The following is an 11,708-nucleotide window of genomic DNA, read 5'->3' as shown; positions in this document are numbered from 1 at the left end:
GTTGTTTTTTTTAATCCATTCCTCCACTCTGTATCTTTTGATTCAAACATTAAACCATTGACATTTAAAGTAATTTTTGATAGGTATGTCTTTTTTGTTAATTGCTTTCCCCCTATAGTTCTTTTTCATTCTTTTCTTCTTTTCTTGCTTTCTTTCACTGTGATTGATAAGTTTCTGTAGTGTTACATTTGGCTTTCATCTCTTAATTTTTTCTTTATCTATTATAGTTTTGTGGCTTGTTGTTACCATGAGGTTTATATATAACATCCTATGTATATAGCTTGCTATAATAAGTTGATGATTATACAAATTCAAACATATTCTAAAAAACTATTTTTAAACACCCTCCAACACACTTTATGTGTATGATTTCATATTTTATATCTTTTTATTCATGATTTTCTTATGTCTACTTATGACCTTTTCTTTTCCACTTAAGGAAGTCCCATTAACATTACTTTTCAAATGGTTTTGTGGGATAAAATACTTTATTTTTTTGTCTAGGAAAATATTTATCTGTACTTCAATTCTAAGTGATAATCTTGCTAAATAGAATAATCTTGGTTGTAGGTGTTTTCCTTTCAGTATGTTATATATATGCCACTCTCATCTGACATGTGAAATTTCTGTGGAATAATTAGTTGATAGCCTTATAAATTTCCCTTGTAGGTAATATTTTGCTTCTGTGTTGCTGTTTTAAAACTATTTCTCTTTAACTTTGACATTTTAATTATTATGTGTTGTGGTGAGGAACTTATTGGGCTTATCTTGTTTGGAACTCTGTGCTTCCTAAACTTGGACATCTATTTCCTTCCCAAATTAAGGAAGTTTTCATGTATTATTTCTTCAAATAAGTTTTCTACTCTTTTCTCTATGTTCTTCTTCTAGGATCACTATAATGCAAACGTTTGTTTGCTTGATATTGTCTAAGAGTTCCCTTAAACTATCCTCATTTTTTAAAAAAAAGTTATTTTCTTTTTCTAGCTCTGATTGGATGCTTTGCATTATCTTGTCTTCCTGATCAGTATGTTTTTCTACATCCTCTAATCTGTTGATTCCCTCAAGTGTTTTCTTTTATTTAATTTATTGAATTCTTCAATTCTGATTTTTAAAATATCTTCTATATCTTTATAAAACTGTAACCGAGTTCTTCCACTCTTCCCTCCAGACCAGTGAGCATCTTCACAATCATTAAACTCTTTATTAGAAATATTGCTTATCATTGTTTTATTTAGTTCTTTTTCTGAGGTATGGTCTTGTATTTTTAGTTAGAGTATATAATTTTTTCTCCCCATCTTGCTTGAATTTTTGTGTTCATTTCTTTTGTTTCTTTTTTCAAGTTTTTTATAAAGGTTTTATTTATTTGACAGAGAGAGCACAAGCAGAGGGAGAGAGAGGGAGAAGCAGGTTCCCTTCTGAGCAAGGAGCCTAATGTGGGACTCAATTCCAGGATGCTGGGATCATGACCTGGGCCCAAGGCAGCCACTTAACTGACTGAGCCACCCAGGCATCCCTCTTTTTTATTATTTTTTTTATTTTTTATATATTTTATTAAGTTTTTATTTAAATTCCAGTTACTTAATATACAGTGCAATATTAGTTATAGGTGTAGAATTTAGTGATTCATCAATTACATACAACACCCAGTGCTCATCACAAGTGTCCTCCTTAATACCCATCACCCATTTAACCAATACCCACACCCACCTCCCCTCAAGCAACTCTGTTCTCTATAGTTAAGAGTCTTTTTTCTGCATTTCCTCTCCCCCCCCACCAATCTTCAGCTGTTTTATTTCTTAAATTCCATATATGAATGAAATAATATGGTATTTCTCTTTCCCTGACTGACTGACTTATTTCGCTTAGCATCAGACTCTAGTTCAATGCACATTGTTGCAAATGGCAAGGTTTCATTCATTTTATGGCTAAGTAACATTCCATTTTGTGCATATATATGCACTTGTATGTATATATATATAACAACATCTTTATCCATTCATCAGTCAATAGACATTTGGGCTTCTTCCATGATATGGTTATTGTTGGTAATGCTGCTATAAACATCAGGGTGCATGTAGCCTTTTGAGTCAGTACTTTTGTATCCTTTGGGTAAATACCTAGTAGTGCAAATGCTGGATCATAGGGTAGTTCTGTTTTTAACTTTTTGAGGAACCTCCATGCTGTTTTCCAGAATGGCTGCAGCAGTTTGCATTCCCACCAACACTGTAGGAGGGTTCCCCTTTCTTTGCATCCTTCCAACACTTGTTGTTTCCTCTATCATTAATCTTAACCATTCTGACAGGTGTGAGGTGATATCTCATTGTAATTTTGATTTGATTTTCCTGAGAATGAGTGAGGTTGAGCATCTTTACATGTGTCTGTTGGTCATCTGTATGTTTTCTTTGGAAAAATGTCTATTCATGTTTTCTGCCCATGTCTTAAATGGATTATTTGTCTTTTGGGTGTTGAGTTTGATAAGTCCTTTATAGATTTTGGATACTTACCCTTTATCAGCTCTGTCATTTGCAAATATCTTCTCCCATTCCAAAGGTTGCCATTTAGTTTTATTGATTGTTTCCTTCACTGTGCAGAAGATTTTTATCTTGATGAAGTCTGGATAGTTCATTTTTGCTTTTGTATCCCTTGCCTCAGGAGATATATCTACTAAGAAGTTGCTAGGGCCGTTGTCAAAGAGGTTACCACCTGTGTTCTCCTCTAGAATTTTGATGGCTTCCTGTCTTACATTTAGGTCTTTCATCCATTTTGAATTTATTTTTGTTTGGTGTAAAAAAGTGGTCTAGTTTCATTCTTTTGTACATTGCTGTCCAACACCATTTATCAAAGAGACTGTCTTTTTTCCATTGGGTATTCTTTCCTGCTTTGTCAGAGATTAATTGACCATATAGTTGTGGGCTCATTTCTGGGTTTTCTATGCTGTTTCTTTGATCTATGTGTCTGCTTTTGTGCCAGTACCACACTATCTTGATCACTGCAGCTTTGTAATATGACTTGGAGTCCAGAATTGTTGTGCCTCCAGCTTTGCTTTTCTCTTTCAGGATTTCTTTTGCATTTCAGGGTCTTTTGTGGTTCCATACAAGTTTTAAGATTGTTTGTTCTAGATCTGTGAAAAACACTGGTGGTATTTTGATAATGTTTGAATTAAATATGTATATTGCTTTAAATAGTATATTCCATGTATTTTAACAATATATGTTCTTCTAGTTCCTGTGCATGGAATAGTTTTCCAATGTTTTATGTCACTTTCAATTTCTTTCATCAGAGTTTTATACTTTTCAGACTACAGATCTTCTAGCTCTTAGATTAGGTTTATTCCTAGGTATCTTATAGTTTTTGTGGAGTTGTAAATGGGGATGATTCCTTGATTTCTCTTTTTTGATGTTTCATTATGGTGTATAGAAATGCAGCAGAGTTCTGTACATTCATTTTCGATCCTACAACATTACTGAATTCGTATATCTGTTCTAACAATTTTGGGGTTGTGTTTTTCAGGTTTTCTATATAGAGTATCATGTCATCTGTAAATAGTGGAAGTTTGACTTCTTCCTTGCTAATTTGAAAATATTGAACCACACTTGGGACCCAGGAATAAATCCCACTTGATTGTGGTGAATGCCTCTTTTAATGTCCTGTTGGATTTGATTTCCTAGTATTTTGTTAAGAATTTTTGCATCCATGTTCATCAGGGATATTGACCTATCACTCTTTTTTTTTTAGTAGGGTCTTTGCCTGGTTTTGGAATCAGGGTAATGTTGGCCTCATAGAATGAGTTTGGAAGTTTTCCTTCCATTTCTATTTTTTGGAAGACTTTGGGAGGAATAGGCACTAACTCTTCTTCAAATGTTTGGTAGAATTCCCCTGTGAAGTCATCTGGCCCAGGACGTTTATTTGTTGGGAGATTTTTAATTACTGATTCAATTCCTTTGCTGGTTATCAGTCTGTTCAAGTTTTCTATTTCTTCTTGTTTCAATTTCAGTTCAATTCAAACATATAATATGTTTCTAAGATTTTATCCATTTCTTCCAGAATGTCCAATTTGATGGTATATAATTTTTCATAATATTCTCTTAAATTGTTTGTGTTTCTGTGGTATAGATTTTTATTTCTCCTATCTCATTTGTGATTTTATTTGGGGTCTTTCTCTTTTCTTTTTGATAAATCTGGCTAGCAGTTCATCAATTTTATTAATTTTTTCAGAAACCCAGCTCCTGGTTTCATTTATCTGTTCTACTCTACTTTTTTTTAGTTTCTACACCATTTATTTCTACTCTAATCTTTATTATTTCCCTTCTTCTGCTGGCTTTAGGCTTCATTTGTTGTTCTTTTTCTAGCTCCTTTTGGTGTAAGGTCAGTTTGATTATTTGAGGTTTTTCTTGCCTCTTTAGTTAAGCCTGTATTGCTATATATTTCCCTTTTAGGCCCACTTTTGCTGCATCCCAAAGGTTTTGGACCATTGTGTTTTCATGTTCGTTTGTTTCTGTGTATTTTTTTTTTATTACTTCTTTAATTTCTTGCTTGGCCCATTCATTTCTTAGCAGAATGTTCTTTACCCTCCATGTGTTTGTGGTCTTTCCATTTTTTTTTTCTTGTGGTTGACTTGAAGTCCTATAGCAATGTGTTCAGAAAAGGTGCATTGTATGATCTCAACTTTTTGTACTTGTTGAGGCCTGATTTGTAACCTATGATGTTATATATTCTGGAGAATGTCCCATGTGCACTCAAAAAGAATGTGTATTCTGCTGCTTTAGGATGAAATATTCTGAATATATGTTAAGTCCATCTGGTCCAGTGTGTCATTCAAAGCCATTGTTTCCTTTTTATCTTCTGTTTAGGTGATCTGTCTATTGGTGTAAATGCGGTGATAAAGTCCCCTAATATTATTGTATTATAATCAGTGAGTTCTTTTGTGAGTGTTATTAATTGTTTTATATATTTGGTTGCTCCAAATTTGGGGGCATAAATATTTACAATTGTTAGATCTTGATGAATAGTCCCCTTTATTATGACATAGTGCCTTTCTTCATCTCTTCTTACAATTTTTGGTTTAAAATCTAGGTTGTCTGATATAAGGATGGCTACTCCTGCTTTCTTTTGACATCTATTTGCATAATAAGTGTTTCTACATCCTCTCACTATCAATCTGCAGATGTTTTAAGGTCTAAAATGAGTCTCTTGTAGGCAGCATATGGGTAGGTGTTTTTTTTTTTAGTCCATTCTGATACCCTATGTCTTTTGATTGGAAAATTTAGTCCATTTACATTCAGATTAATTATTGATAGATAGATATTTGTTGCCATTTAATTACTTGTTTTGTCATTGATTCTGGAAATTTTTCCTTATCCTTTGCTATCTTTGTTGCCTTTGATCTTTTGTTTTTTTCCCACTCAATGAGTCCCCTTTAATATTTCTTGCAGGACTTATTTAGTACTCATGAACTCCTTTAGTTTTTGTCTTGGAATCCCTTTATCTCTTGTCTTTTGAGTGATAGCCTTGCTGGATAGAGTATTCTTGGCTGCATAGTTTTCCCATTCAGCATGTTGAATATATCATGCCACCCTCTTCTGGCTTGCCACCTTTCTCTGGAGAAATCTGCTGCTAACCTTTTTGTTCTTCCCTTGTAAGTTAGGGACTTCTTTTGTCTTGCAGCTTTTAGGAATTTTTTCTCTATCAGTAAATTTTGCAGATTTACCTACAATATGTCCTGGTGTTGGCCTCCTTTTGTTGATTTTGATGGAAATTCTCTGTGTGTCATGGATTTGTATATCTGTTTCCTTCCTTAGATTAGGGAAATTTTTAGCCATAATTTCCTCAAAAAAACCTTATGCTGCCTTTTCTCTCTCTTCTTTTTCTGGGACACCTATGATACCAGTGTTATTAGGTTTGATGGAGTCACTGAATTCTCTGACTCTACTCTCCTGATCCAAAATTTTGCTTTCTCTTTTTTGTTCAGGTTCATTATTTTCCATAATTCTTTTGTCACTTATTTTTTCCTCTGCTTCTTCCATCCTTGTGCTCATTATATCCAATTGGTTTTTCATTTTGGCCTGATTGCTTTTTTAGCTCTTTTATCTCTGGAAAGGGTCCCCTTGATGTCTTCCATCCTTTTCTCAGGTCCACATAGTTTCATTATGATTGTTACTTTAAATTCTCCATCAGGCATATTGCTTATCACTGTTTTAATTAGATCTCTGCCAAAAAAAAAAAATTAGATCTCTGCCTGTGACCTTTTCTTGTTTGTTCTTTTGGGATGAATTCTTCCATCTTCACATTTTGGTAGGTCTCTGTCTTCTTATGTGTGTTATGAAAGTGTCTCATGTTTCCTGCTCTTGGTGGCATTATGAAGAAAATGTCCAGGGCCTGTCACTTCAGGTAGTGTCTCTGGTGTGTGATATGTGCACTCTGCTGCTGTGTTTTGGCTGCTCTATCCCTCAGGTCAGTCATCTGCAGAGGTTCTCCTTGTCTGCAGTGGGAATTGTTTGGACCTTGGCCAGAGTGTGTCTATTTTAATTAGATGTCTCTGGGTCACTTGACTGCCTGGAGCAGTGAAGCACACCTTGAGTTCTACCCTAGTCATGTCTTGCTGACTTTTAAAATTCCAAATTTCAGGGGCACTTGGGTGGCTCAGTCAGTTAAGTGTCTGCTTTCAGCTCAGGTCACAATCCTAGGATCTTGGGATGGAGCCCTGCCTCAGGTTCCCTGCTTATCGAGGAGTCTGCTTCTCCCTCTGCCCTTCCTCCTCCTTATGCTCTCTCTCTCTCTCAAATAAATAAATAAAATCTTTTAAAAAAAATTCCAAACTTCAGGAACTTGGTGTGGCTGGGACATACCCTGGTCTTCTGGGAAAGGATGTCACTGAGCTGGGACTGATGCAGTTTTGACCCAGAAGGGCAGTCATGCCAGAGCACAGGAGCATAGGATTTGGAGAAAGCAGACTTAACAGTCAGTGTCTGGATTAGCCACACTTAGCAGGCATCTGTGCACCTATGCTGAGGGGTAGGGGAGCATAATGGCACCTGCCGGTTCTTTTGTCCCTAGAGAGGCGATGCCACCTTTCACAGATGTGCTCCAAAATGTACAAAACGCCTCTGCCCATGCCCCTTAAGGAATCCCCAGATCACACAGTCTACCCCAGGGTTTCTTGTCTGCCTATGCTCTAAAAGTAGGGCAGCAGCCTCAAGTGTCTATCCCAGTCAAGTCTGAACCTCTAAAAGTCCAGTCTGAGTCCTGCTGGATGCAAAAACTCAGGAAATTAAATCCCTCTCATTTTCCTAGCTAATGGCTTTGGGGAATTATTCTCTTTGTGTGTAACCCTGTGCACTCCACTCTCTCTCACCTCTCTCCACAATGAGGGCTCCCTTCCCTCCACGGCACCTGTGATCTGTTTCTCCCCTAAACCATATCTCTACATTTCCTACCTTCCTTGAAGTAGCCTCTTTTCTCCCTCTAGTTGTGCAGTTTGTTCTGTCAGTCCTCAGGTCGATTTCTTGAGTATTCAGAATGATTTGATAGTTATCTAGCTGTGTTTAAGGGATGAGGCAAGCCTAGAAGCCTCCTACTATGGCAAGATCTTAGCTGCCCCCCCTTCCCTTTATTTTTTTAAAAGATTTTATTTATTTATTTGACAGAGAGAGAGAGAGAGATCACAAGTAGGCAGACAGGCAGGCAGAGGAAGAAGCAGGCTCCCTGCTGAGCACAGAGCCTGATGTGGGGCTTGAACCCAGGACCCTGGGATCATGACCTGAGCCGAAGGCAGATGCTTAACCATCTGAGCCACCCAGGTGTCCCGTCTTCCCTTTATTTTTGATCGTTTTTACTATAATGTGTCTAGAGTGGCATTCTTTGAATTTAATCTGCTTGGTGTTTTTATTTATTTTTTATTTAAATTTGATTAACATACTGTATTGTTAGTTTCAGAGGTATAATTTAGTTATTCATCAGTTGCATACAACACCCAGTGCTCATTACTTCAAGTGCTCTCCTCAATGCCCATCATCCAATTACCCCATCCCCCCACCCACCTCCCCTCCAGCAACCCTCAGTTCATTCTGCTTTCATCTTATTTTATTTTTCCTTCCCTTCCCCTATGTTCATCTTATGTTTTTCTTGGTGTTTTTAGACTATCATGATTCTAGAGCTTCCTGACATTCATCAGTTCTGTTAAATTTTTGCCAGATCTCTTCAAATATATTCTTGTTCCCTGTTTTTCCCCTCTCTTTACAGGATTTCAATTGCATGTGCTAGGTCTTTTTCATATGTACGCTATGTCTTATGCTCTTTTTCTTATTTTCATCCTATTTTCCCTTATGCCATCCATTCATATGACCTATTTTCCAATCTACTAATCTTTTTTGTTGTTTCTAATGTGCTGTTAAAACTGTATATTAAGATATTGATTTCAAATACTTTATTGTTTGGTTCTATAATATTCATTATATTATTTGATATAGATTCCAATTTTTTGTGTGTGTGTATGAGTAAAACAGTAGAAGTTTATTAAGTGAAGATATAGAAAAAGTTCTCAAGAGTGAGAGGGGTCCCAACAGGGTTGCCCATAGATTCCAATTTTCTATTGAGATTTTTCCACATTTTCCTCAATTCTCTTTAACATATTAATAAAAATGTATTATATTTAATTTTAGTTATTTTATTTGCTTTACTTCTTCCTTGAGCTATAGCATTCACATGTTACATACATGAAGTGCTATTAAGGTTAACTGCTAATGTTAACCTGTTAAGGTTCATTTCTAGTTTGGATTATGATGAATAAAATTTCTTTTAACATTATTGTGCATGCCTTTTATTAGATATATACACATATCTCTTGGTTATGTATATAAAAGTTGAATAAGGATCATGGATTAGGCATAATCAAAGTTATTTTGAAGTGTCTGGTGTCTCTGATAATTAGAGCACTTATTTATGTGTTTCTATTGTGTGTATTTATCTCTTGGTTTTCTCTCATTTGGTCCTAAATTCTTGAAAGAAGTGATTTGTGATTACATATTAAGCATTGTGTATAAAAACCTGTTGGGGGTCTGGATATTATCTTATTATAGACAGGATTTAAGTTTCTTCTGGACTGTGCTAATGGTAGGGACAGAACACTTTGATTCAATAAGAGATTGAGATAGTTCTAGGTTTGTTTTCAGTCATTTTGAATGCTAGTCTATTTCTGTTTTACCCTTACTCATATGGTGCAGTTCTTCAAGAATTTTAACTACAATCTGAGGAGTTTTCCAGGGCCCCTCAACTTGGAAAGCCCTGAATTTTAATTTTTATTTCTCTTGTTTTGTCAATAGTCTGAAAGTTATGCTTAATTTCTTAGCATATGTTTTTCACTTGATTTCTTGGGCATGTGTCAATTTCCATTCCCATCTCACTGGCTGCACAGCTAAGTTCTCTGCAGTTCATTCTTCTCAAATATTTAACTCTGATTTTTGTCTTTCCATAGTCTCCCTTATGGGACCATGGAAAACTTTATGCTACCAATTTCTGTTCAACTTCCATGCACCACACCAGGTAAAAGCAAATTGTTAAAAAAAAAGATCAGATCTGGTTTGCCTCACTTAATTACGTTTCCCTCTCTCTAGGATTTTGGCTTCTCAAGTCCTAAATGCCTCTATTGTTATATGACACTTTCAAACAAGCAAGGGTTTTAAAAATTTTATCAAGTCTTTATAAGTGTTCCTAGAGGGAGGTTTAATCTGATACAAATTATATCATCATAGCCAGAAGTGGAAGTCCTTGGCTTTTTTTTCTTCTGTCATCTTAATTTGACTTTTCTTCCATGTTTATTTAATTATCCATGTGATGACAAATTTCAAGATGTGACCATGGCAATGAGTAAAATCAGGTCTAATCTGGACATATAACATTAACAAAAACCATTGCACTTTTTCATTTTGCATTCCAGAGTTCTGGCTCCATGCAAGGGTATGAGTAAAATCATTTGTCCATTATTTGGACTAAATAGTAGTTGGTTCAGAATTTTTTAAGTGTATTTACCCAAAGGATTTCATTGTTTTTTCTTCCCCAGTTTCACAAGCATTGCTGAAGAAGATGTTAAAAGAGGTTCTTAATAGGAAAAGTGGGACTCTGGTTTCTCACATCATATTGCAGTAATTGAGAATATGGGTTCTGGAGTCAGACTGCCTAATTTAGAATCTAAGTTTTTGGGTTTTGGTTTTTGTTTTGTTTGTTTGTTTGCTTTAAATCTAAGCATTTCAACGTGCTGGTTGTATGACCTTGGCAAAGTTACTTAGCCCTGTGTCTCATTTTCCTAACGCCTCATCTATAAAATGGGGATAATAATCATACTAACCTCTTTGAGGATTACATGAGTAAGTGTATTTAAATTACGTGGAACTGTACCCAGCACATTGAAAAAGGTCAACAAATATTAGTTATTATCATTTTGTATTCTGCAGTCCCACTGGAATGGAATAATGTATATACTCCTTATCTTTTCCTTTTTTATTCTTCAACTTGTTTTTCCTTCTCAATTTCTGACATCTTATGCTTATTTCCATTCTTTTACTCAAATATAATTTTCTTCTTTTTCTGGAATAATTTTTGACACAATTTATTTTTATATATTCTTTCACCATCTTACTCATATACACAGATGTTCAAGCTGTGACTAATTTGTGCTCGCAGTTCCTGCAACAGCAACAAAAAATACTGCCATAATATTAAAAAAAATAATTGTAGAGAGATACTCCAAGTAATTTTTCAGATAAATAGGTCACATGTTCTTTTTCTCTGTAAAATTTGTGTTTTGTGGTGCCTGGCTGGCTCAGTCAGTGGAGTGTGACCCTTGATCTCAGGGTTGTGAGTTCAAGCTCCACGTTGGGTGTAGAAATTACTTAAAAATAAAATCTTTAAAAATTTTTATTTTGATAAAATCATGCACATTCATTTTTTTCTATAAATGCAGAAAATTCATGGACATGTCCCCTTCCCTCTATGCTTACAGTGCAATTAAATAAAAATAAATTACAAATAAGACTGACTCTGACCCCAAAATGTCAATCCCAAAGGAAAATTATCCTTATTTTATCCATACCAAGCCATTAATCTCCCATTTGGGGTGAGAGTTGGATAGGTATCAATCAGATCCTTCAGAAATAAGACAAATGAACCAGTGTACTCCAATGCCCTGGGTTGAATTTGTTCTTGGACCCACAGCAGGGGGCATAGAAAAGTGTTAATGACACAAAGACAATTTTGGAGTTTCTTTTGTTTTAGTGAGCACAAAATGAAAGGCATGCCATATTCACAATCTGCCTCTGCTTAACCTCCAAACTGGCACTGGCCATGACTAGATAAACCAATCTGTTCAAAAGCTCTTTTAGTCTGTTAGTGGTAGGTATGACATACTTTTCAAATGGTGCATGACAATGATCACTTCTGTTATTTGGGAATAGGTTTACATTTACTTTTTCTTTTAGGTCCACACTTTAGCATAAATGTTTCAACCATGACTTTCACCCTGAAGTCAGCCTCAGAAGGACTCTAACCTTCCATGCTTTCTTTTCCCTTTTGTGACCTAACTTTGGGTAGCCTTTTGTTAAGCCTCCAAGAAATCTAGGAAGGTTAGAGAAAGTAGGTCAAACACCAAGCAAGGCACTTGCTTATTTTAGCCATTTTGGAACAAAAGCTCAATTGGGGAAAAGTACTGGATTAACTAT

The sequence above is a fragment of the Leptonychotes weddellii genome, chromosome X (genome assembly GCF_054177405.1).
Source record: "Leptonychotes weddellii isolate Sample4059 chromosome X, ASM5417740v2, whole genome shotgun sequence".
Taxonomy (NCBI): domain Eukaryota; kingdom Metazoa; phylum Chordata; class Mammalia; order Carnivora; family Phocidae; genus Leptonychotes; species Leptonychotes weddellii.
The sequence above is the reverse complement of the archived record's forward strand: the minus strand, read 5'-3'. Positions refer to the sequence as shown.